The sequence below is a fragment of the Bos indicus genome, chromosome 10 (genome assembly GCF_029378745.1).
Source record: "Bos indicus isolate NIAB-ARS_2022 breed Sahiwal x Tharparkar chromosome 10, NIAB-ARS_B.indTharparkar_mat_pri_1.0, whole genome shotgun sequence".
Lineage (NCBI taxonomy): Eukaryota > Metazoa > Chordata > Mammalia > Artiodactyla > Bovidae > Bos > Bos indicus.
Genome location: NC_091769.1, coordinates 51,566,305 through 51,589,758, shown reverse-complemented (window position 1 = coordinate 51,589,758; position 23,454 = coordinate 51,566,305). Strand labels below are relative to the sequence as shown.

At 44.2% G+C, this 23,454-nt stretch overlaps 1 protein-coding gene and 1 pseudogene across 2 annotated transcripts in view; both read left to right on the top strand.

Annotated features, from left to right (window-relative positions):
• LIPC (lipase C, hepatic type) overlaps positions 1 to 23,454 on the top strand; it is a 186,727-nt gene that overhangs the window by 107,973 nt on the left and 55,300 nt on the right. The gene's annotated exons all lie outside the window — the stretch shown is intronic.
• Positions 14,301 to 14,419, top strand: LOC139185474 (5S ribosomal RNA; annotated as a pseudogene).

The following is a 23,454-nucleotide window of genomic DNA, read 5'->3' as shown; positions in this document are numbered from 1 at the left end:
TAGGTATCTTTGTCAGGAGCCCAGGAGGTGAGGGCTTAGTTTGCATGTGCAGAACTTTGCATCTAGTCCAGGCACTCACCATTATTTTACCTGCCATTCAGACACACAGCACCCCATTCGGGTCTTGTTACCAGCAAGTCAGGTTTCAAATTCACCTGCTCATTTCAGAGCAGGGCTCAGCCCCTGGGTGTCAACCAAGGGCAGAGTGCATATGAGCTGCTATTGACACGTGTCTCCATGAGACCCCACACCTGTCAGGGACCAAGCCACAAAACAAGTATCTGAGAGCAAGTCGCCTGAGCAGGCAACAGAAGAAGGGGGTGGCAGAGAGAGGGTTAGATAGCATCAACAATTCAGTGGACACAAATCTGAGCAAACTCTGGGAGATAGTGAAGGACAGACATGGGAGCCTGGCGTGCTGCAGTCCATGGGGTCACAAAGAGTTGGACAGGACTTATCAACTGAACGACAAGAACATTTGAGCAGAAAGAATACTTCAGAAGCTACAGAGAGGGGGGTCTCCTCAGCCTGTGGATTTCCAGGCATTGGGGCCCACAGCACTCAGCTCCCAGGGCAAACACACACACATGCACACACACACACATGCACATACACACACGCACACACACATGCACACATATGCACACACATATGCATCACACATGCACACATACACACATATGCACACACATGTGCACACATGCGCGCGCGCACACACACACACACACACACACATGCTCACCAGGTGGGTGTTTTCATAAGGAAACCAGAGAGGAGCACTTCTGAGTTCATGATCTGTTTTAAGAGCTGACAGGACATAACTTTCAGATGGAAAAAAGAAAAGAAATGCTCAGAAAACCCTGTGTACGACAGAGCTCCAAAACCTAGCTTGAAGTCTTTTTCTGTCATACCAGGTCAGAGTGCAGGGCCCTGTGGTGTCCTAACTGGAATAAACGAGCTCTATCCTGGCTCCAGTGAAACCCCAGGCCTGCAACATAAACGTGCCCACTATAGCTGGGTAATTCCTGCCCCACCCAGCGCACTGAGCTTTCCAAGCAGAGGAGCATAAATGTGCCATTGTCAGGAACCCCGCAGCAGAAGTGAGGGCAGCTGTCCATTCTACAACGTTCTTTTTACCTTGTGGCCACCTTTAGACCTTTCAGAAAAGAGATGGGTTCTGAGTTTCAAGCAGGCAATGCTTCAAGCCAAAGCTACAAAGAAATTCCTGTTTTAGACAAATCTGTCTCTGGAGGTCAACATCACAACACACACACGTAGAAAGGACTCTGAGGTGGTCAGGGTGGATTCAACAGGCTCAGGAAGAGCCGAGCGTGGTCTGAGGACTGCACTGTCCTGTCGCACAGCCTGAGTCTCCAGGCCAGCCTGGTCTCCTTGGCACTTTCAACAACTCTTTTTTTCTAGATTTTTGATCGTTAAGGACAAATTTGGATCTCTCTTTCTCTTTTTTTCCTTCTCCCTGCAATCTCAAATGTGTCAAAAGAAATAACATTTCTACCACTGTTGTCAGAAACGAGATGCAAATAACTTGCCCCCATCAAACACCAGTGTTCTTTTCACCAGAGAGCAGCGCTCCAAGGGCAACAGATCGTTAAGTACCACCTGGTGCGCAGAAGCCCAAACGCCCAATTATCTCCACCCTAGGAGAGCGGGGCAAGCTGTACTCTGCTTTATAAGGACTGTTGTGCTTCTGATGGCAAAAAAAAAAAAAAAACAATCTCCTGGTTCTTAAGTGGCTTTGGGGACATCAAGAACCACAGCCCTAGAAAGAGTAAAACTCATGTGGTCAAATATTTTCATTCACGTCAGGCTTCAAAACCTGGGTCACAAAGAAACTGGAGTAACCACTGAGGCAAAGAGGATGAAAATTTCTCTGACACTGGGCATCATAAAGTGAAAGTGAAAGTCACTCAGTCATGTCTGACTCTTTGTGACCCCATGGACTAGTCCATGGGATTCTCCAGGCCAGAATACTGGAGTGGGTTGCCATTCCCTTCTCCAGGGGATCTTCCCTATCCAGGGATCGAACCCAATGTCTCCCTCATTGCAGACAGATTCTTTACCAACTGAGCCATCGGGGAAGGGGTCTCCAATCTGGGGGGGCATGGGAAACTTGATGTGACAGCACTGGAAGAGGCCAACCATCCATGAACAGGCAGGAACCAAAGGGGTAGGGATGCTACTGGCAAACTACCTGGGAGCCAGGCCAGGGGTAGGGGTGGTGGGAGCAGATTCAGGCCCACGTAATGACTGGAGGCTCTGCTACACATGGTCCCAGCCCCACCGCTCACTAGCCCATGTGGTCCCAGGCAAGTTATAAATGATCCGTGAGCCTCAGTGTCCTCATCTTTAAAGGTAAATACACATCATTGGGTTGTTGTGAGGATTGTTGTTGTTTGGTTGCTAAGTCATGTTCAACTCTTTGTGACCCCATGGACTGTAGCCTGCCAGGCTCCTCTGTCCATGGGATTTCTCAGGGAAGAATACTGGAGTGGGTAGCCATTCCCTTCTCCATGGAAACTTCCTGCGCCAGGGATCAAATCCATGTCTTCTGAATTGGCAGATGAATTCTTTACTATTGAGCCATTTGAGAAGTCCATTATGAGGATTAAATGATCTAATACCAAAAAAGCATTTAGAACAAGGCTCAGCACATAGAAAGTGCTCAACAGTTATTCTTGTTGGACAGTCAGGCCAGTGGGTAGTGAATCATATGAGGTTCATGAGTATTAAGATATGCTGTTTCAATGATCTAATCAATTGCTGTGAGAATGTGCCTCCCTTTATTGTACCAAGATCTGTTTCCTTCCTGTTCCACCCTGCCTTACCCTAGCCGCCTTCTTTGGCTAAATATCCCTTCAACTGGTCTTCAGGGGACATGGTTTCCAGTCCCTTTTCTCTTAGGTTCTCCTTGGAACAAGTTCAAGTTGCAATTCAAATGTCCATTTCTAAAGCCAGTTTGCACTCAAACATACATTCCAAGGACAAAATGAATCACCTCCACCATTGACTATCTACTTGCATTTCTGGGACTTCAGATGCATTTTCAGGTCTGCGGAGCCAGCACACATGGCCTCCTGAACTCCCTACTTGCAGGAGATGCCTGGCCCTCTCGTGCCTCTGATAGAGGAATCTAAGTGCTTGGAGTGTCCTCTTTACCCAGCCAACCTGGAGGGGCTCCCTCAGAGGGGAGGGCAGCAGCCTCTGCCACCCCTGCCCTTGTGGGGTGTGCCCTACCTCGGCTGTGCTTGGACAACTCTGCACCACCTGTCTGCTCCAGTCTCACAAAAACACCTATGATGGGCTCCTTCCCCCAGCACCCGTGCCTTACAACTGGGCTCTCTTTAGCCCAGGAGAGGACAGACCATCCAGGAAGGATATGGTTCTACTGCCTGCGGCATCGCTGGAGACAAGGGCATTGTTTTGCTGCCCATGTAGATCTTTAAAACCACAGCTACACTCAAGGCCAGAAATAGAAGGCATACCCAGCCTGGTATCTGTTCTCCTGCCAGGACCAAAAGGGCACGCTTCCACAAGAGACACTCAGCCAGCTGTGTGAGTGACAGCCCCAGGGAAGGGGCTGAGGAGAAGGTACCGCAGAGGGGCCCCAGGCCCCCCGCCTGTCCCCCTCCATTCCCAGGCAATTCTGCCCACAAGTCCAAACCCAGACCCCCAGCTTCTGAGAAACCCTTGTGGGCAGACGGCAATATTTTCTTTCTCCAGATGATGCCAACTGCCAAGGGGCCCCTCCGATAAAGCGCTAGTGTTCTCCCTGGAAACACAGGCTGCAATTGTGCTCTGCTCAAATCTGGCTCTGTTCCCTGATTCCTAAGCCCTGCTGGCTTCCCCCAGCCTCCACCCTGCCCAGAGAAGACACTACAGGCGCACAGGGGCAACCAGCTACACATCAGCATATTTATGTGTACTTACTGGTTCAAAAATGAAAACTGCTTTTACAATGGCTAGGCCATCTGAAATTCGCCACCTGAAATTCTGTTTCTCTTATCCACTCAGATGTCTAACCAAAAGAGAAAAATACATATTTTCTTTTTTCCTCTCTTTTTAACAAAAAGGAAACCAATAATAAGCCAAAGTGATTTGACTTAGCTCATTACTAAACATACAAACGGGGAGCTTCCCTGGTGACTCAGGGGTAAAGAATCTGCCCGCCAACGCAGGAGACACAAGTTTAATCCCTGGTCCAGGAAGATCCCACACACCACAGAGCAACTAAGCCTGTGGGACACAACGATTGAGCCTGTGCTCTAGAACTGGGAAATTGCCAACTCCTAAAGCTCATGCACCCACCCTAGAGCCCATGCTTCGCAACAAGAGAAGCCACGACAATGAGAGACCCACACACCACAACAAAGAGTTGCCCCAGGTCGCCCTAACAAGAGAAAAGCCCATACAGCGACGTGCCCATACAACACAGCGAAAAATACATAAATAGATAAAATTATTTTAAAAAACATACAAATATGAGAGTGTCTTTTTCTTGGAATGTAATCTTTCACCTTCCTACAGGTCATGTGACACATCTACCTTGAGGGGTGCCTTGCTCCCCTCAAAAAGTATGAGTACTTACCTTACTTGGATAAACAAAAGAGTTCACTAAAGTGGTCATCCCTAAAACAGAGAGTAGACCCTAGTACAAATTTCAGCCTTTGGAATTCTAGAAGGCAGGAAGAGCAACTTGCTAGTAATTTTAAAATCCAGACTCTACCAGGTATTTCCAAAAATTAAGCCAATCATCCCCAAAGCAATTAGTCCAGCCCAGTTCCTTTCCTGTTTTTTTTTTTTTTTTCCGCTTTGCCTGACAGTCTTTACCTTGGCTTCCCAGATAGCTCAGCTGGTAAAGAAACCGCCTGTAATGCAGGAGATCCTGGTTCAATTCCTGAGTTGGGAAGTTCCCCTGGAGAAGGGATAGGCTAACCACTCCAGTATTCTTGGGTTTACCCGGTGGCTCAGACAGTAAAGAATCCACCTTCAATGAGGGAGACCTGGGTTCAATCCCTGGGTTGGGAAGATCCCCTGGAGGAGGGTATGGCAACCCACTCCAGTATTCTTGCCTGGAGAATCCCATGGACGGAGGAGCCTGGTGGGCTACAGTTCATAGGGTCACAAAGAGTCAGACATGACTGAGAGACTCAGCACATATATCAGTACATAAAGCAGTAACATGTTCTTGAATTCAATCATCTAGTAATTTTGATTAAGAGAAACGAAAAGCAGCCCAAACAATTATCCTAGTACCCACTGTTTCAATCCTTAGTCAGATGGACTATTTTTAAGGCTGGCTTTTGCATCACATAGGTTACAAATTACTATTTACTATTTTTTCATGGATAAAGACACTGACTTTCAAAAGATTTAGGGGAAAAATTGATCCCTTTCTTTTTTTTTTTTTCAAATGGGAGATATCAAGACCAAATCCATAGTTTCCTCACTCTGATTGGGGTTTTAAAAACTATCTAAGAAAGAAAAAGTCAGTACTGATATATATATATGCTGCTTGAGCAAAATGGCAAGTGACCTGAACACAGGCCTCAGAGAGCTTTCCTATTGTGCTGTGGTCACTAAGGGGGTGAGGTGATCCTGAACCCTCACGCTTTGGTGAAATAGAAAATGCTTTTCCTAGCTCTGTGCCTGTCGTAAAGGCACTCTCTATATTAGCGAATTCGTTGACATGGGAAAGTTTGAGCATATCACCTTTGTTCTGGACCAAAACTGTTTTCATCCCCAAATACAAAACTGAGGACTGAGGGGGGTTCCTTAGGCTGAAGCTGTTTCTGATGAAGTTCTCATTAGCCCAGCTCCTGGGACGCCTTTTTCTCTCCATTCTTTCTTACACCCTGTCTAATCCCATGTGTGAAGAACCAATCAACATGTCTTGACCTTGGTGAAAAAAACATGGGATTTTTACCCTCTGCTCTTGCTACTTTCTCTCGCCATAATTCTATGCTTCTTTCTTTCCTCTCTCTTGGTGCAAGTTGTAGCCAGTGCTCCTTCATGCACAACAGTCCGGGGCATTTGTCTCCAGTCCTATATCAGAGCGCACCTGGTACAGTAACTCTTCTAGGCTAATGCGACGAGGACTAGAGGACAAAACAAGCCACCTGAAATACAATAAAGCAGATGTATGGGGGAAGGTGAGGGACACGTTACTGGAATCTTTTCTTTGTTCGGTTCAGTTCAGTTCATTTCAGTCACTCAGTCATGCCCGACTCTTTGCAACCCCATGAACTGCAGCATGCCAGGCCTCCCTGTCCATCACCAACTCCCAGAGTTCACCAAAACTCATGTCCACTGAGTCGGTGATGCCATCCAACCATCTCATTCTTTGTCTCATTCTCTATCTTCTCCTCCTGCCCTCTATCTTTCCCAGCATCAAGGTCTTTTCAAATGAGTCAGCTCTTCACATCAGGTGGCCAAAGTACTGGAGTTTCAGCTTCAACATCAGTCCTTCCAATAAACACCAGGACTGATCTCCTTTAGGATGGACCGGTTGCATCTCCTTGCAGTCCAAGCGACTCTCAAGAGTCTTCTCCAACACCACAGTTCAAAAGCATCAATTCTTCAGTGCTCAACCTTTATATTCCAACTCTCACATCCATACATGACTACTGGAAAACCCATAGCCTTGACTAGACGGACCTTTGTTGACAAAGTAATGTCTCTGCTTTTTAATATGCTGTCTAGGTTGGTCATAACTTTCCTTCCAAGGAGTAAGCATCTTCTAATCTCATGGCTGCAGTCACCACCTGCAGTGATTTTGGAGCCCAAAAAAATAAAGTCAGCCACTGTTTTCTTTGTTACTATATCCAAACCCACAAGTTCTCCCCAGTGTCGTCTGCGAGATACACCAGTCTACTTCCAATGCTTCAGATGAAATAGAATCCATCAAATTCAATGCCTTGACTTGTCTCCATAGGATGGGCCACATTCTCTATTCTAATTCCAGTGCTGGCCCAAATATTCCTGAAGGTTCATTAACTCTTATTAGACATTCCACAAATCCCAGGCTTTCTGAGTTGGCACAGAGTAGTTGGGAAAGCAGTGACTGCAGAATCAAGAAGACTTAGATTAGAATCCTAGAGAAGCTGCCCACTAGTTATGGGCAGGTTCTGCTCCTAGAGTTTCAGTTTCCCCATTTGCAAATGAAGCAATATCAGCTAATCCAAGGGTTTCTGTAAGGATTGCATGCTAGCCTACAAGTGTCAGGTAAATCTGCATTATCCTTCAAGATTCATTTCCCACCATCACTGGCACAGGCCTAGTTCTTTTTTTACAACTTTCTAAAGCATAACAGCCAAACTATGGCTTGCCAGTCCTCAACAAGCCAGGCCCCCTCCATGCATTCTGAGTGCTCTGCTACATCATTTACAGGAATGCAACTCAATCTCTTCTCCTCTCCAACTTACACTTCTCAGTGATCAAGAATTACTTCTGTCACTATTCCCAGTGTTAGCATGTCTGTGTTTGAAAACTGAACAGTGTTAAGCAAAAGTACCTCATAATACGATAATTGAATTGAATGGAATTCTATCAATGGGAGTCTACCCTTACATCCATGAGTTAAAATTTCACTTCTCATAATTGACATCAGTAATTAAATGAATTCAGAATAAAAGAGCTTTTTAAAATAGCAATGCTATTTATATACTATTTTATTTCTGGAAGACTTCAATTAGTTTCACAGTTAACAAAAATGTTCAAGTACAGAATCCTATTACTTCCTCCATTCATTTGACACATATTTATTGGATTCCTTCTGTATGCCAACATTGTGCTAGCTGCTGGGCACTGGATGGTAGACACAACTGACAAGAACTCAGTTCCCTGGAAGAGGAAAGAGATACCTCATCAATAAGAAGGCACACCTTTCTTGCATGTTTAACATACTTGTGAAATTAGAATCTATCTTATAAATGCCACGGGCCAGGCCATGGTTGTGAGATTGATCAGATGTACCCGTATTATCATCACTTCAGTTGAGTTAAGTGCACTGTTGAGACTGCCTGGGCCAAGCTTAATTTCTGGTTAAAATGTTTTCAAAATGACTAAGCTTTGATTTTTTAGGCAAAAATGCATCAAGATGGTGGTAAGGTATAAATTTTATATTTATTACGGGAGAAATGACTGCCATCCTCTAATTTCTTATAAGGTAACAAACAGATGTTTTATAATGACAATACATGAAGTCATGCTGTACTGAAACATGGGGATTCTCCACACTCTAAGCAAAGCAATGGACAGGAGGAGAAACTGCCAAATCCTCAAAATAGATGAAAGAACTCTCAAAGCAATAAGAGGCTGCTGTGAACAAGTCATGCATGGCCCAGGCAGGACTATGATTAAGGCATTCATGTCACAGTTTAATTTGTAGCTTTCCTTTATCCCTTTTTAGTGGTATATAAAACAATCATACTATCCATGGCATGTTATATTCAAGGAACCCAAGTCTCTGCATTGCAGGCAGATTCTTTACCAGCTAAGCCACAAGGGAAGTCCAAGAATACTGGAGTGGGTAGCTTGTCCCTTCTGCAGCGGATCTTCCCGACCCAGGAATCAAACCGGGGTCTCCTGCATTGCAGGCAGATTCTTTACCAACTGAGCTATCAGGGAAGCCCTAATGAAATACTGCAATAAACTTAAAAGCTTTTGCACAGCAAAGGAAGTCATAAACAAAATGAAAAGACAACCCACAGGACAGGAGAAAATATTTGCAAACAATATGCCAACAAGGGATTAATCTCCAAAATTTACAAACAGCTCATGCAGCTTAACATATAAAAAAAAAAAAAACTCAAATAACTCAATTTTTAAAAATGGGCCTAAGACCTAAATAGATATTTCTCCAAAGAAGACATACAGATGGCCAACAGGCACATGAAAAGAGGCTTAATATTGCTAATTATTAGAGAAATGCAAATCAAAACTACAATGAGATATCATTTCACACCAGTCAGAATGGTCATCATCGAAAAGTCTACAAATAATAAAAGCTGGAGAGGGTATGAAGAAAAAGGAACCCTCCTACACTGTTGGTGGGAATGTAAATTGGTATAGCTGGTATGGAGAAAGGTATGAAAGTTCCTTAGAAAACTAAAAATAGAACTAGTGTATGATCCAGCAATTCCACTCCTGGGCGTGTATCTGTAGAAAACCATGATCTGAAAGGATTCATGCACCCCCATGTTCCTTGCAGCACTGTTTCTAAAGCCAAGACATGGAAGCAACCTGCATGTCCATCAACAGAGGAATGGATAAAGACGATGTGGTACACACACAATGGAATACTACTCAGACATTAAAAAGAACAAAATAACGCCATTTCCAGCAACATGGGTATAACTAGAGATGATCATACTAAGTGAAGTAAGTCAGAACGACAGATACCATGTGAATAGCATTTACATTTGGAATCTGAAATATGGCACAAATGACCCTATGTATAAACCAGAGACAGACCTGTAGACCTGGAGAACAGGTGTGATACTGCCAAAAGGGGGAGGGAGGCAGGAAAGGGATGGACCGGGAGTTTGGGGTTGGTAGATGCAAACTATTATATATAGGATGGATAAATAACAAAGTCCTACTGTACAGCACAGGGAACTGTATTCAATATCCTATAAGAAACCATAATGGAAAAGGATATAAAAAAAAGAACGTCTATATGTATATACCTGAGTCACTTTGCTGTACAGCAGAGATTGGCACAACATGGTAAATCAACTGTTGTCCAGTCGAAAATAAAAATTAAAAGCAAACAAAAACAAGTAATCAGAACAAAATTTTTCCAGGTCTTGAAAATGTTATGAAACAATAAGCCAGATGCTGCCATAGGGAATACCAGTACAACTTAATCTGTATAGACAGGCCTCCTGTCTATAAAGGAGGAAAGGCCTCCCTGAGGAGCTGAAGTCCGAGAGAAGCCAGCCGTGCAGAGAGCCAGCAGAATATTCTAAGCGAAGGGAACCAGCAGTGCAAAGGCCCTGCAGTGGGAAAGAGGTTGTATGTTCTGGGAGAATTTTATCACTGGACACAAAGCTCTGGCCCGCTCAGAAGCCCGTGACAACATCATAAGGCCACAAACCAGCCCAACACATAGCAAGCATTCCACAGTGGTCCGCACTTATCTGTGGTTTCACTTTCCTCAGTTTCAGTTAATTTCGGTCAGTCATCATCTGTAAATATTAAAGGGAAATTCCAGAAACAGTTCATATGTTCTAAAGTGCACATTGTTTTGAGTAGCATGTTGAAATCTCCCACCCCATGCCATCCACAATATGAATAGTCCCTTTGTCAAGCACATCCATACTATATATGCCCATTAGTATAGGAAAAAACAGTACATATAGGATTTGGAACTATCCAGTTTCAGGCATTCCCTGGGGTCTTGGAATGCATCCCTCATGGATAAGGGGTGGGGGACTACTAATAATTTGGAACTTCTATAAATATTTATTGTACTTCACCCTGATAAATATGTGGAGTCTAATAGTCTAATTCTTCTGGTAAAGGCAATGCCCATTGGCATAAACACCCACAAAGAAATTCAGTAGCAAATAACCATAAGGGGAAAAAATGAAAAACCAGTTCAGATAAGGCAAATCTCACTTCTCTGCCTCTTTAGCTTGAGTGCTTTATTCTCCTATCCACTTCTCTTGGTGTCCTTCACAACGCTACACTTTGCAGAAATGCCATAAATTCCTTCAAACCAGTAGATGGCTTAGTTCAGGAGACCTACAAGAATTTAGAAGCAAATAAACCTCAAATTCACCAGAATGCTGATAAATAAACTAATTTCCCATAGCAAATTGGCCTGCTCTATTGGTTTGCTTACTTTCAGACATTTAGACTGATCCTCCAGGATTCCCTTTTAAGAGCTGTTCCTTTTTCAAGAGCTTAGAATCCTTTTCCAGACGGCAATAAAAACCACCATCCACCTGAGGCGCTACAGTTTCTGAAGTAAGTTTCATACACATTATCCTCCATCATCTTCACACCCTCTCTATGATGCAGGTACTAAGTTCCATTGACAGACAAGGAAACTGAAGCTGGAACCAGGACAAGTGACTTTCAGAGCAAAGACGAAAGCCCAACTCAAGGCTCTTTCACATCCTTAAGTAGGTCACAAGACCTCATGAGGAGCCAAAATAGATGTTAAAGTGGGGTTGCCAGATAAAATACGAGACATCCAATAAATTTAAATTCAGATAATGAACAATTTTTAGTATAAATATGTCCCAAATATTGCATGGTGCATACTTATACTAAAAACTGTTCACTACTTATCTGAAGTTCATGTCTAACTGGGAGTCCTATGCTTGGATTTGCTAAATCCTTCCAGTCAAATGGATGTGGGCACCTTTGGACCAGTCTGTATCGTTACCATTTCTTTCTTTTCCAACCAAATAAGGAATTTGGTTTGTTTGTTTGTTTTGTCCATAAGGGAAAAAAAGACACTGTCTTCATTGCTGCGTGCAGGATTTGTCTAGTCGCAGTGAGTGGGGCCACTCTCTACCTGCAGTGCATGGGCTTCTCATCGTGGTGGCTTCTCTGATTGCAGAGCCCAGGCTCCAGGGCACACAGGCTCAGTAGTTACGGCTTGAGAGTTCTAGAGCACAGGCTCAGTAGTTGTGGCACTTGGGCTTAGTTGCTCTAAGCACGTGGGATCTTCCCCAACCAGGGATTGAACCCATGACTCCTGCATTAGCAGGCAGATTCTTAACTACTGAAGCACCAGAGAAGCCCTAAATAAGGAATTCTTGATAGAGTCCATAAACTCTCTGGGGACCTGTGGATAGAATTCAGGAAAGTTCATGAAATTGAGTGGGAAAAATGATCTCTTCACTAACCTTTAACGAGAATTTAACATTTCTTTTGATTATCAACATAGGCAACCAAGCAAAACAGATCACATTATGGTTGTTGCAAATACTTCCCAATATAATTTATGCTCACAACAACTTCAAAATTACAGTTGTTATTAGATTGGCTGCTGGATCTTATTTAATGCATGATGCAATTTGTATTCCCCAGGAAGCAGATAAAGAGACAGAATTCAGTGTTCAGAGGTTTATTAGGGAGGGCCTTTGGGATCCATGCTTACTAAGGGAAGAGAAAGAAGAAGAAGCAGGTAGGGGAGCAGTCGAGCCTCAGTAGAGACCCAGAAGCTTTGGTCAACAGCACAGTCAGCTCTGGGTGTCAAGTGGGCTGTCAGAATCACCCCCAGTAACCAAGAAGGCCTGCCTTTTGCTCTCACCTTTGCATCACTGGCTATGTGGATGACCTGGGTGAGGCTCTTCTCTGCAACTAAAGCAGACCCTGAAGGACCCGTAGCTGAAGGCCACTTGCTGACCACACTGCCAGCATCCAGGGCAGCATGTCCTTCCCAGAAGAGCATCTGGATGGTGCATTGCCATGACCACTTAGATAAAGGAACTCTATGTGTATCATGGTATTTTATGTCCTACATTTGAAATCAGTTCCTAGGCTTCTTCAGGCTGCCAAAGGGATTCACAGAACAAAATGGTTAAGAACCTCTTAGCTGTTATTTCTCCAAACTTCTTCTCCTCCCCTTTCTCTAGCCCATCACAGCACCAGTTACCACAGTCACATATGCCCAAAACACTCCTCTTCAGTCCAACACCTCAAACCCATTGAGGCTGGAAGAGGCCAGAGAAGGTTATTTTCTTCTCCATCACTGTCTCCAAATTTTTCTCTTACTTTCAGGCCTCTATATGTGTTTCCACCTTTTCCTCTCTTCCACCTATACCCACCCCACCCCCACCCCATTCTCTGCCCGTGCTGAACCTGGATGCAGACCTCGCTGCGCGCCCTCCACTGAGCACTTCTCATGCTGCTGGCCTGCTGCCTTCTCTGCCTTCTCCACTGACCATCAGCCCCAGAGGACAGGACCATGGCCACGACAGGACAGATAATCTCTGCTGCCCCACCAGTGCCAAGCACAGTGTAGGCATGCCATGTGTCCTTATGGGAAGAGGAAGAGGGAGGGAGGGAAGGAAGGACTGTGTCCTACTGTGTCAGTCTCAATCATATCTCACCATAAAACAGGGGACCCCAACCCCTAGGCCATGGACCGGTACCAGTCCTCAGCCTGTTAGGAATCAGGCTGCACAGTAGGAGACAAGCAGTGGGCAAGCAACAAAGATTCATCTGCCACTCCCTAGAGCTCGTCTTATCGTCTGAACCATCCTCCCCACCACTTCATCCATTAAAAAACGGTCTCCCATGAAACCGGTCCCTGGTGCCAAAAAGGCTGGGATGGCTGCCTTAAAGGATTCTGGCTGTTCCACCCTCTTTTCAGTTTGTGCACTGGCTTTTCTTCCCCAAGCATTAGCCCAGAGCTATATGTTCACTGTTTTCACCGATGCACAGCTTGCACTGGGCCATCCACCCCATATACTCTTCTTACTGGCATGTCTTATATAAAGGGACCCAGCCTCTGTGGTTGGTGATAACTAATAGTGCAATGCCCAAAAAAGTGTAGGGAAGAATAAGGAACTAATTTCCAGCTAATTCACCAAATCAGTCATCATCCCCAAACAGACTGACTCTGCTATATTCCAAGGAATAGCATCCCCTCAGACCAAGGGGCACCACACCTTGAAAGCTGGCTCCTCAGACTTCTGCTGGAATCAAACAGACCTCTTCTCCCACAGACTGGCCACTGGGACATCACACAAGTCTCTGAGCTTCCACTCCTCCACCTGCTCGAGTTAGGTGCTGATGCTGCCTGTGCAAGGCTCTCGGGGACCGAATGGAATTATTTTCCCAAGCACCTGGCTCTCAGTAGCCCTTATTGAATGGGCGCTTCATCATCTCTTTCTTCCAACCCAACCCCACTCATCAGACAGCACAGACCTGCCATACAGAGGACAGGCACTCTCTTGTTGGCTTCCAACCTTCTGCAGCTTCCTAACCAGAGGCCTTGCTGGCATCTCTAGTTTTTGTCCCAGCCAAGTAACCCACAAGCAAAGCAGAATAAACAAGTGCCCATAGAGTGTGAGTACCAACCCAAGCTGTGAGAGATAATGTGGGGAGCAGAGCCAGAACCTCTCTCTGAACCATGGATGTCCCCCACCCCCACCTTACCTGCGCCCCAGGCAGCCTTTTCCAAAGGGAGAGAACAGCTTTCTTAAGAAAAATCGTTTTTTTCCAAGCTGCATTGTCACAGAGAATGATATATGCCCCATACATTCTCCTGGATCTCACTGTCCCAACTTGTACAAAAACTCCTACTAGCTTATTTAATCTACAAGTATACCACCCTGCACACGTCTGATCTTGGCTGATCTCGGAAGCTAAGCAGGGTCGGGCATGGTTAGTACTTGGATGGGAGACCACCTGGGAATACCAGGTGCTGTAGGCTTTTGGGCTTCCCTCATAGCTCAATCAGTAAAGAATCTGCCTGCAATGCAGGAGACCCATATTTGATTCCTGGGTTGGGAAGATCCTCTGGAGAAGGAAATGGCAACCCACTCCAGTATTCTTGCCTGGAGAATTCTATGGACAGAGGAGCCTGGCAGGCTACAGTCCATGGGATCGCAAGAATGGGACATGACTTAGCCACTAAACCACCACTATACAAATAATCAAAAACTGAACCCTCCATATGCCAGGCAATGTGCTAAAGACTTTACAAAGTTATTATTTAATATAAAGTACTATTGTAATGGGATTCCCTGGTGGCTCAGAAGTAAGAGATCCACCTGCCAGTGCAGGAGATGTGGGTTCAATCTCTGGGTCGGGAAGCTCCTCTGGAGAAGGAAATGGAAACACACTCCAATATTCTTGTCTGGGAAATCCTATGGACAGAGGAGCATGGCAGGTGCAACTTGTGGGGTTGCAAAAAAGTCAAACACAGCTTCGTGACTAAACAACTATTGTAAGGCCATGAGCACTGTGTCCATCTTATTTACTGGTTTATTCCTGGTATCTAACCTAGCACATAATTAATTAAGGAAAGGAGGAGGAAAGGAGGAAAGGAGAGAGGGAGGAAGAAATAGGATGTATGTGTGTTTGTGCGTGTGAGTGAATGGATCATGAATGCAGGGAGATGATACTAATAAAATGCCTGGTACATTGTTGGCACTCAAGAAATAATAGCTTTCTCACTGTTCTACTGTCTTCGTACTTGATCCAGCAGGACATCTAGACACATCCTACCGAATTGAGGCTCCTGTACACTTTGTCACTCTCACTCACTTCATGGATGAGGGAGTTGAGGTTTTGAGGAGATGGCTCAGATTTGGGAAGGCCACAAGGCCACTTGTCTTGTAGCCAGGCCTGGGACTATGTCTCCCTCACTAGAAGCCTCAATGTCTTCAGAAATGACTGTGCCAAGAGCACCTGTTGGACAAATGGGTTTCCTCATGTACACCCTTTAGTCTAGTTTCTGATGACCTGCACCAGGCTGGTCCGAGGGCCCACAGGCAGCTGTCCTGAAACTCACACTGCCAATGATGTTGTCGACAAGTCAATGAGGACGACGGTGCTTCCTCTGGCTGTCACCTAGTGGACACACTCTAGCCCACAAAGTGCTGGCACACAGCGTCTCACTGCAGCTTCTCAATAACCATGCCTGGAAGGCATCATTATTATGCGTCTTTTAGAGATGAGGCCACTGGGGCTCAGTTAAGAGACTCCCCAGAGTCACTCAACTAATGCCTGGAAGAATCAAAACTAGAATCCAAGACTCCTGACTCCCCATCCTGGGTTTTTTCCTCTGCACTACAGAAAAATATACAAAAGATGAATTAAATAACCATCCACATTCATATGTAATTCTAACATGTTTCCAGCTGAGATTTTCTAGGAGAAGACTCTTGAAAGTCCCTTGGACTGCAAGGAGATCCAACCAGTCCATCCAAAAGGAGATCAGTCCTGAATATTCATTGGAAGGACTGATGCTAAAGCTGAAGCTCCAATACTTCAGCCACCTGATGCAAAGATCTGACTCATTGGAAAAGACCCTGATGCTGGAAAAGACTGAAGGCAGGAGAAGGGGACGACAGAGGATGTGATGTTTGGATGGCATCACTGACTCAATGGACCTGAGTTTGAGAAAACTCTGGGAGATAGTGAAGGACAGGGAAGCCTGGCATGCTGCAGCCGGTGGGGCTGCAAAGAGTCAGATACGACTGAGTGACTAAACCACCACCACCACCACAATGGGGCTCACTCAGCAAACATTCTCCAGACCTCAGGGCCAAAGTTCTTCCACCTCTGTTAAACTAGGCAAAACAAAATACACTAACCCAAAAAAGGTCACCAGAGAAACGTACTTAGCAAAGGTGACACAGAGAAGCACATGGAAACAAAAAACTCATCTTGTCCAAACTGATGACCATTTCATCCCAAAGGACACTCCACATTTCTCAGCCTCCTGCCCCTGAAGAAGTCCAGTTTTCACAGTCCAGAGCCCCAGATTCCACCCAGCACCACCGGGAATCAAGGAGTACATCTACTGGAAGCTTGGCAGATTCAGGTTTCTCTGCAACTCCACATCCCTTTCTGACAAGGAGCCATTTTGAAAGATGATACTCCCTTGATGTGAATTTTCCACCTGCCCCATTAAGGAGGCTTCCCTCGGAAAACATTTTTAGACCAACCCTGTTCCAGACATTTATTCCCAAGGACAAACTAGAACAAACTCTGCACCAGCTCAAACCTTTCAGAGCTCTTTGATGATCAGAATAGAAAGGGAAAATACTAGAACGAATGTGATTAATCCAAATATTCTCAACAGCCTTCAAAGCAAACCGTTCTTCTTTATTCTGGGAAGCACAGCTCAAGAAAAGCTGGCCCCTTTGGCCCTAATTCCCATTAGCCAAGCCAACCCCTTAAAAAACAAACAGACCTGAGAACAATGGCAGGAAGTCGAAGGTAAGAGGAGGAAAAGGGAAGAGGAAATAGGTACATGAAAGAAGGGGCAGGAGGATTGGAAAACAGACTGCAATTAGCCTGTGGCTCGTTTTATTACAAAAGGGAATGAGGGCTCAAATCCCACAGCCCCCTCAAGGAAACCGCTTGAGTTCATGCCTGTGCAACCAAGAAGTCTAAGGATGCTGGAGGCAGCCAGTACCTGTGTCCTGTCTCCACTCGCAAATGGCCAAGCACTGGCCTCACCATATGCAACCGCCTTTCTCTAGGGTGTGGAAAGAGGGGTATTTCCATTTCCAAACCTCAAAGCCATTTGCTCTCAGATAAACAAACATCTCCTCTGCCTCTGCCAGCTCCGCCCAGCTGGAAAGTCCTAATGCTAAATTAGTAGCATTTCAATCACATCTGTGACAAGTTGGCGACAGGCTGGGGTATGATGAGTGGAGCAATCAGCTGTTGTTACAGGAACGAGGCATGTGGACAGAATAATAACAGAATGCTATAGTAATAATCATCATTGTAATGGTCCCCATTTACATAACATTTTTAATTGCCAGGATAACCAAATGCGCAAGAGCACCCGTTTGCTGTCAAACAGACCGGACACAGAAGGTCTGTGCTGTGGCCCGGAGCTGCTTTCTTGACCTTTCTGAGCCTCAGTTTTCCATCTTTAAGAGGATAATGATCTCTGTTTCATAAGGCTGTTTGGAGGTTTGAATGAAATAATGTCTATAAAGCATTTATACAACATTACAAGTATCCTAGTTGTAGAAATGTTGGTATTATAAGTAGTATTTTTATTATTTCAACTAGTCTGAAGTGTTGTTTCATTTTGCCCTTAACCTCACACAGGAGAGAAAGTTTTAACACAATTTGGCTGAAAGTAAAATAGAGACCCAGAAAAGTTAAATGTCTCTCCTTATAAAGATGAGTAGTTAAGGGGGAAGAAAGGACTGTGTGTTACTTTCCTTTTGTGTTTGCAACAAATTGCTACAAATTTAATGGCTTAGGATATTTTGCTGTTGTCACTAAATCATGTCCGATTCTTTTGTGATCCGATGGACTATAGCCTGCCAGACTCCTCTGTCCGTGGGATTTCCTGGGCAAGAATACTGGAGCGGGTTGCCGTTTCCTTTTCCAGGGGATCTTCCCAACCCAGAGACTAAATCCATGTCTCCTGCATTGACAGGCAGATTCTTTACCATCTGAGCCACGAGGGATGCCCTAAGATATTTAGCACAAGTTATTACCTGACAGCTAGACAAGTTGAAAGTCCTAAAATGATGGTGTCAGTGGGGCTGTGTTGCTTCTAAATGCTCTGAAGAGAATCCATTCCCTTGTCTTTTTCAGTTTCTAGAGGCTGCCTGCATTCCTTGGTTCATGGCCTCTTCCAATATGTTCAAAGCCAGTAGCCTAAGAAACCACGTGGCTACCTTGTGCCCATCTAGATAATCCAGGGTCACATCCTCATCTCAAGATCCTTAACTTAATCACATCAGCAAAGCCCCTTTTGCCATATAAGTTAACATACTTGGGTTCCGGAGATCAGGATGTGGGCAACTCTGGGAAAGGGTCATTAGCCTACCACAGACCGAGTCCTGTTCTGCAGGACATAACTAATTAGGATTTGTTTATTTCTGTTTTTGTTTTTGTTTTGCTTAAAACTATTTATTTAGCAAATATTCTGTGCAGGGCATATTTATAATTTATAACCTGTTCCTCTCTAGGCATAACTACATGAGAATCAAGCTTCATTAGTGTGAAATAGAAGAGGTCTGTACATACATAACCTAAAACAGCACTGAAATCCAGACTTTAAATGTGAAAAGAACTTTGAGAGATCATTAGCCAAAACTCATATTTTGTACTGGGGCAAACTCAGACCCAGAGAGGTAATATGATGTCCCCAATGTCAAAGAGTGAATTTATGAGATGTTTTGAGACCCTAAATTAGAACTGGAGGAATAAAAGCAAACGAAGAGACATCTTGGAAACAAATATCAACTGGCTAGAAATGAAGTTAAAGAGGTGTAGGAATCAGGGGTGCCTGAAGTCCATAGCATGGGAGTGTCATGAGCTCAGGATATATAGCAGAGGAAACATGTTTTCTAGGGAAAATAATGTATTTAATGTGCTCTGGAACTTGGACCTCTTTTTGTAGGACCGGCTAAGCAGCACTGTGAAATTTCCCAGGCAAGAATACTGGAGCGGGTTACCGTTTCATCACGTCATGTACTCTGACAACTATGGGCATGAAACTGTAACCTTCATCTGATAATCACTGATCAGTGCCTTTTTTTTTTTTTTTTAAGTGATATACTTTATTTTTTAGAGCACTTTCAAGTTACAACAAAATTGAGCAGGAAGTACAGAGTTCCAACATACCTCCTTTTCCCACACCCAACTTCCCCCACGGTCCACAGCCGGCACCTGAAGAGCACGCTCATCACATCTGGTGAACCCACGTGACACACCATCACCCAGAGCCACAGTCTACATTAAGGTTCATTCTCGGCGTGTTACGTCCTCTGAGTTTCAACAAAAGGTTAATGACATGTATCTACCATTGTTGTACCATACAGAGCAGTTTCACTACCCTAAATCCTCTTTGCACCACCTGTTCACCCCTCCCTCCCCCTGTCCCCAGTCCTGGTTACCGATTATGTTTTTACTGAGTCTATAGATTTGCAGGCAGTGCTTTTTCTTTCCTGCTGACACTGAGTTAGGCCTCTAGCTGATTACAAGATTTTTCTCTTAACCCCTGATTTTAAGCAATTTGATTATGCTGTGCTTCAGCACAATTTTGTGGGTTTGGTTTTTTCTGTTTTGTTTCTTAACATCTATGTGCTTAAAGTTTTCATCAAATTTGGGCATTTTTCTGCCATTATTTCTTCAAGCGTTTTTTTCTGTCCCCTCTTTCTTCATTGGAATCTCCAGCTACATGAACGTGAGACCATCTTAAACTGTTCAGAGCTCCCTACTGTGCTGTTCACTTATTTTCAGTCTTGTTTTCTCTCTTTCACTTTGGATAGCTTCTACAGCTAGGCCCTCAAGTCCACTGACCTCCCCTTCTGCAATGTCTATTCTGTTATTAATCCCACCCAGTGTATTGTTCATTTCAGACATTATTTTCAATCTCTAGAAGTTCAATCTGTATTTTTTTATATCTTCCACACTTTTTACCATGTTTACACGTCTTCCACCTTCTTGAATATATAAAACATAGTTACAACAACTGTTTTAATGTTGGGTTTTTCTCATTATAGGTTGTATTTCCCTACTTCTTTGCATGTCTGGTACTTTTAGCTTAGAGAAGACAATATGAATTTTACCTTGTTAGTGCTAGATATTCTTGTATTAAATATTCTCTAGCTTTGTTCTGGGATGCAGTTAAACTACTTTACAGTAATCTTTTTGGGAGTGCTTTAAAACTTTATTGGATAGGACCAGAGGAACCTTTAGGGCATATTAACCTTACTCTGGAAGTGGTAGCCTTTTATTTATTTATTTATTTTACTATCTGTTTATGTATTTGGTTGAGTTGGGTCAGGTCTTAGTTGCAGCATGCAGGGTCTTTATTGCCTCATGTGGGATCTTTCACTGTGGCACAGGCTTAGCTGTGAGCTTGGGATCCTAATTCCCCAACCAGGGATTGAACCCATGTCCCCTGCATTGAAAGGCGAGTTCTTAACCACTGAGCCACCAGGGGAATCCCAGGAAGTGATACCTGGGAAGTGAATAATTTAGTCAATGCCTTATGTTTACATGTTTTTTTCACCTCTGCTGGTGGAACACAACTCCTCCCAGCCTCTGTGAGTGCCAGGGGACTGTTCCCCTTGATCCTTTCTGCTGCTCCTTTTCCAGCCTCACATAGATTCCTCATGTGCCTGTGCTAATCTCTGTCAGCGGAAGACTAAAGGGAGGCCCTCTGCAGCTCTCTAGAGCTCGCCCCTCCTAGAACTCTTCTCCTTAAACTCAAACTGCCTCGGAATTGCCTCCCAGCTTTCTCTCCCCCTCCACTGGGAGGGGCCTGTGAGATGGAAACTCTTTATCTTACAAAATGGTTGAGCTCTCTGCATTCATCTCCCCTCTCTGTCATATGCTTACAACCAAGTATTTGAAAACTGCTCAATTATACTTGGCCCAGTTGTTATAAGGTGAGAAAATCAATCTGAATCCTTTTTTCTTTTTCTTTTTAATGCACACCATACATTAATGCTGGGTTTCCATGGTGGCTCAGACAGTAAAGAATCCAGGGAAACCCAGGTTTGATCCCTGGGTTGGGAAGATCCCCTGAAGAAGGGAATGGCAACCCACTCCAGCATTCTTGCCTGGAGAATTTCATGGACAGAGGGGTCTGGCAGGCTACCATCCATGGGGTTGCAAAGAGTCAGACACAACTGAGTGGCTTTCACTTCACACATGTTAATAATCAAGACAATTTAGCTGTTTTTCTCAAGTATGTGTCAGAGTTAGCATATAACCCATATGTGACAATATTGCTGTGTTTTTAGTCATTTTATATTTAAGAGTCCAAAATATATTATAGGCATAAAATATTAATGTTTGTGAATGTCAACCAGTTTTTAATTTATATTCCTTCAGAAACACGATATCCCTGTCATACACACTAACCCATATCACTGAAAACAACCAAAGATGAAAATTCACGAACAGTCTCACCTCTATGTAAAAGTACAAATTGCCCTGAAAACCTGCAGGTCAAGTTCTCAACTTTTGAAAACAAGCAGAAATGTTCCAGAGCAGTCACCGTAGCCATGCATTTGAGCTTTGTACTTACACGTTGTTTTGTATATTTATACATATTTATAGCTCTAGATTTGAGACCTGAATTCTTATTCCATCTTGGCTGACAGCAGAAGTCCTTTGGTATACACTTAGGAATACTAGAATTTGGGCTGGCTCTCTTAAAACCATTCAACCAATCTCAACCCTGTATTAAGATTCTTAACAAGACTGCTGATGTTATTAACAATTACAAAATACCATGCCCCACACTATCCATTACCACACTGAAGTCTCTCTTCAGCACCATATTTAAGTAGAGTCATTCCCTACCTCACGTCATCCTCTTAAAAAAGGAAAGTTCCCTGATGTTTTAATAAAGACCTAACATTTCTTTGGCACAAGCCCCAGGCCTCTTGCCTCTAACTCTCTGAGAGTTGTACCCCTCTCTACATTACATGACATAGCACACTCAGCTGAACAATATTTCATCAAACCAGTATTGTCATAACATTCCACATCCTCACCCAGAAGGGCCTATAGCCCTCAGCCTCTCACACGACAAAATCAAATCCAAGATTCAACCCTAAAAATACCTTTCTTTTCTGAAGCAAACCCCTTTGGAAGTCTCACAAGATTTTAAGAGAGAATTTTCAGACTGTATGTTCCAGTTTGAGAACTGCAGCCTTAGAGAATAGCAGGGATGTTTGAAGCCCTGCCCACAGTTCCAGGAAACACCCTTTGTGTGTGAGCTCCTTTCCCACACAGATGTGAGAATGAGGCTATGACCCTGGAAACGGAACACAGGAAGACAGAAACCCTGCTGAACATATTCTCGCACTGACCTTAGATACAAAAACACCCATAGGCTGGATCTGCTGTCACAGTCCAAGAAAATAATAACGTGTAAGCATTTCAAGGTGGTTTCATTGACATTCTCACCTGATCCTGCAAAGTCTGTAAGCAAGAGAGGCTGGCAGCACAGTTCCCAGCAAAAGATGAGGAAAGTGAGGCTCAATGGTGAGTGAGGTCAGGCGGCTACTTGGCGGCAGAGTAAGACCCTGAACTTCTAGGGTCTTCTAAGTCTAGGTCAAAAACTCTTCCCATCACGCCCTGCTTCCTCTCTCCCTGTATTAGGAAGCAACCTCCAGATTCCTCGTGGATCCTAGACCAGGGTTTCTCCACTGCAGCTCCACTGACATTTGGGGCTGGAGAATTCTTTCCAGATGTGAGGGTGAGGGCACAATCCTGTGCGCTGTAGGATATTTAGCAGCACTGCTGGCCCCCACTCACTAGATGCAGTAGCACCTCCACTCCAGCTCCTGACAACCCACAACATCTCTAAATGCTACCATACCATCTAGTGTCCCCATTAGGGGAGAGGGGAAAGGAAGACCAAAAATAGTACCCTTCAGTCGAAAAGCACTGTCTTAAATGAAGCCTAAGGATGCTGTGCACCTGACTGAGGGGGTGTCGGGGACAAAGTTTGTTCTGTAAAAGGAGAGACAGAAAAGCAAAAGAGGAACTTGTGCTTATCCAATGAGTCTGGGACCTGGAATCCAGCAGTGAGGTCCTGAGAATTGTTCAGCACCTGGGAGTTAGCTAAAAGGTTCTCTTCTTTTTTTTTTTTATCATCTCATGTTTATTAACTTTGGCGCAGTTGAATGATATTCAAGCATTTTTAAACTTTAGGGGTAATGTTATTCAAAAAGTTTCTGATACTTTTTCCTTTTACAGAAAGTTATTAATAGTTTTTCTTGGCCATACCCTAAAGTT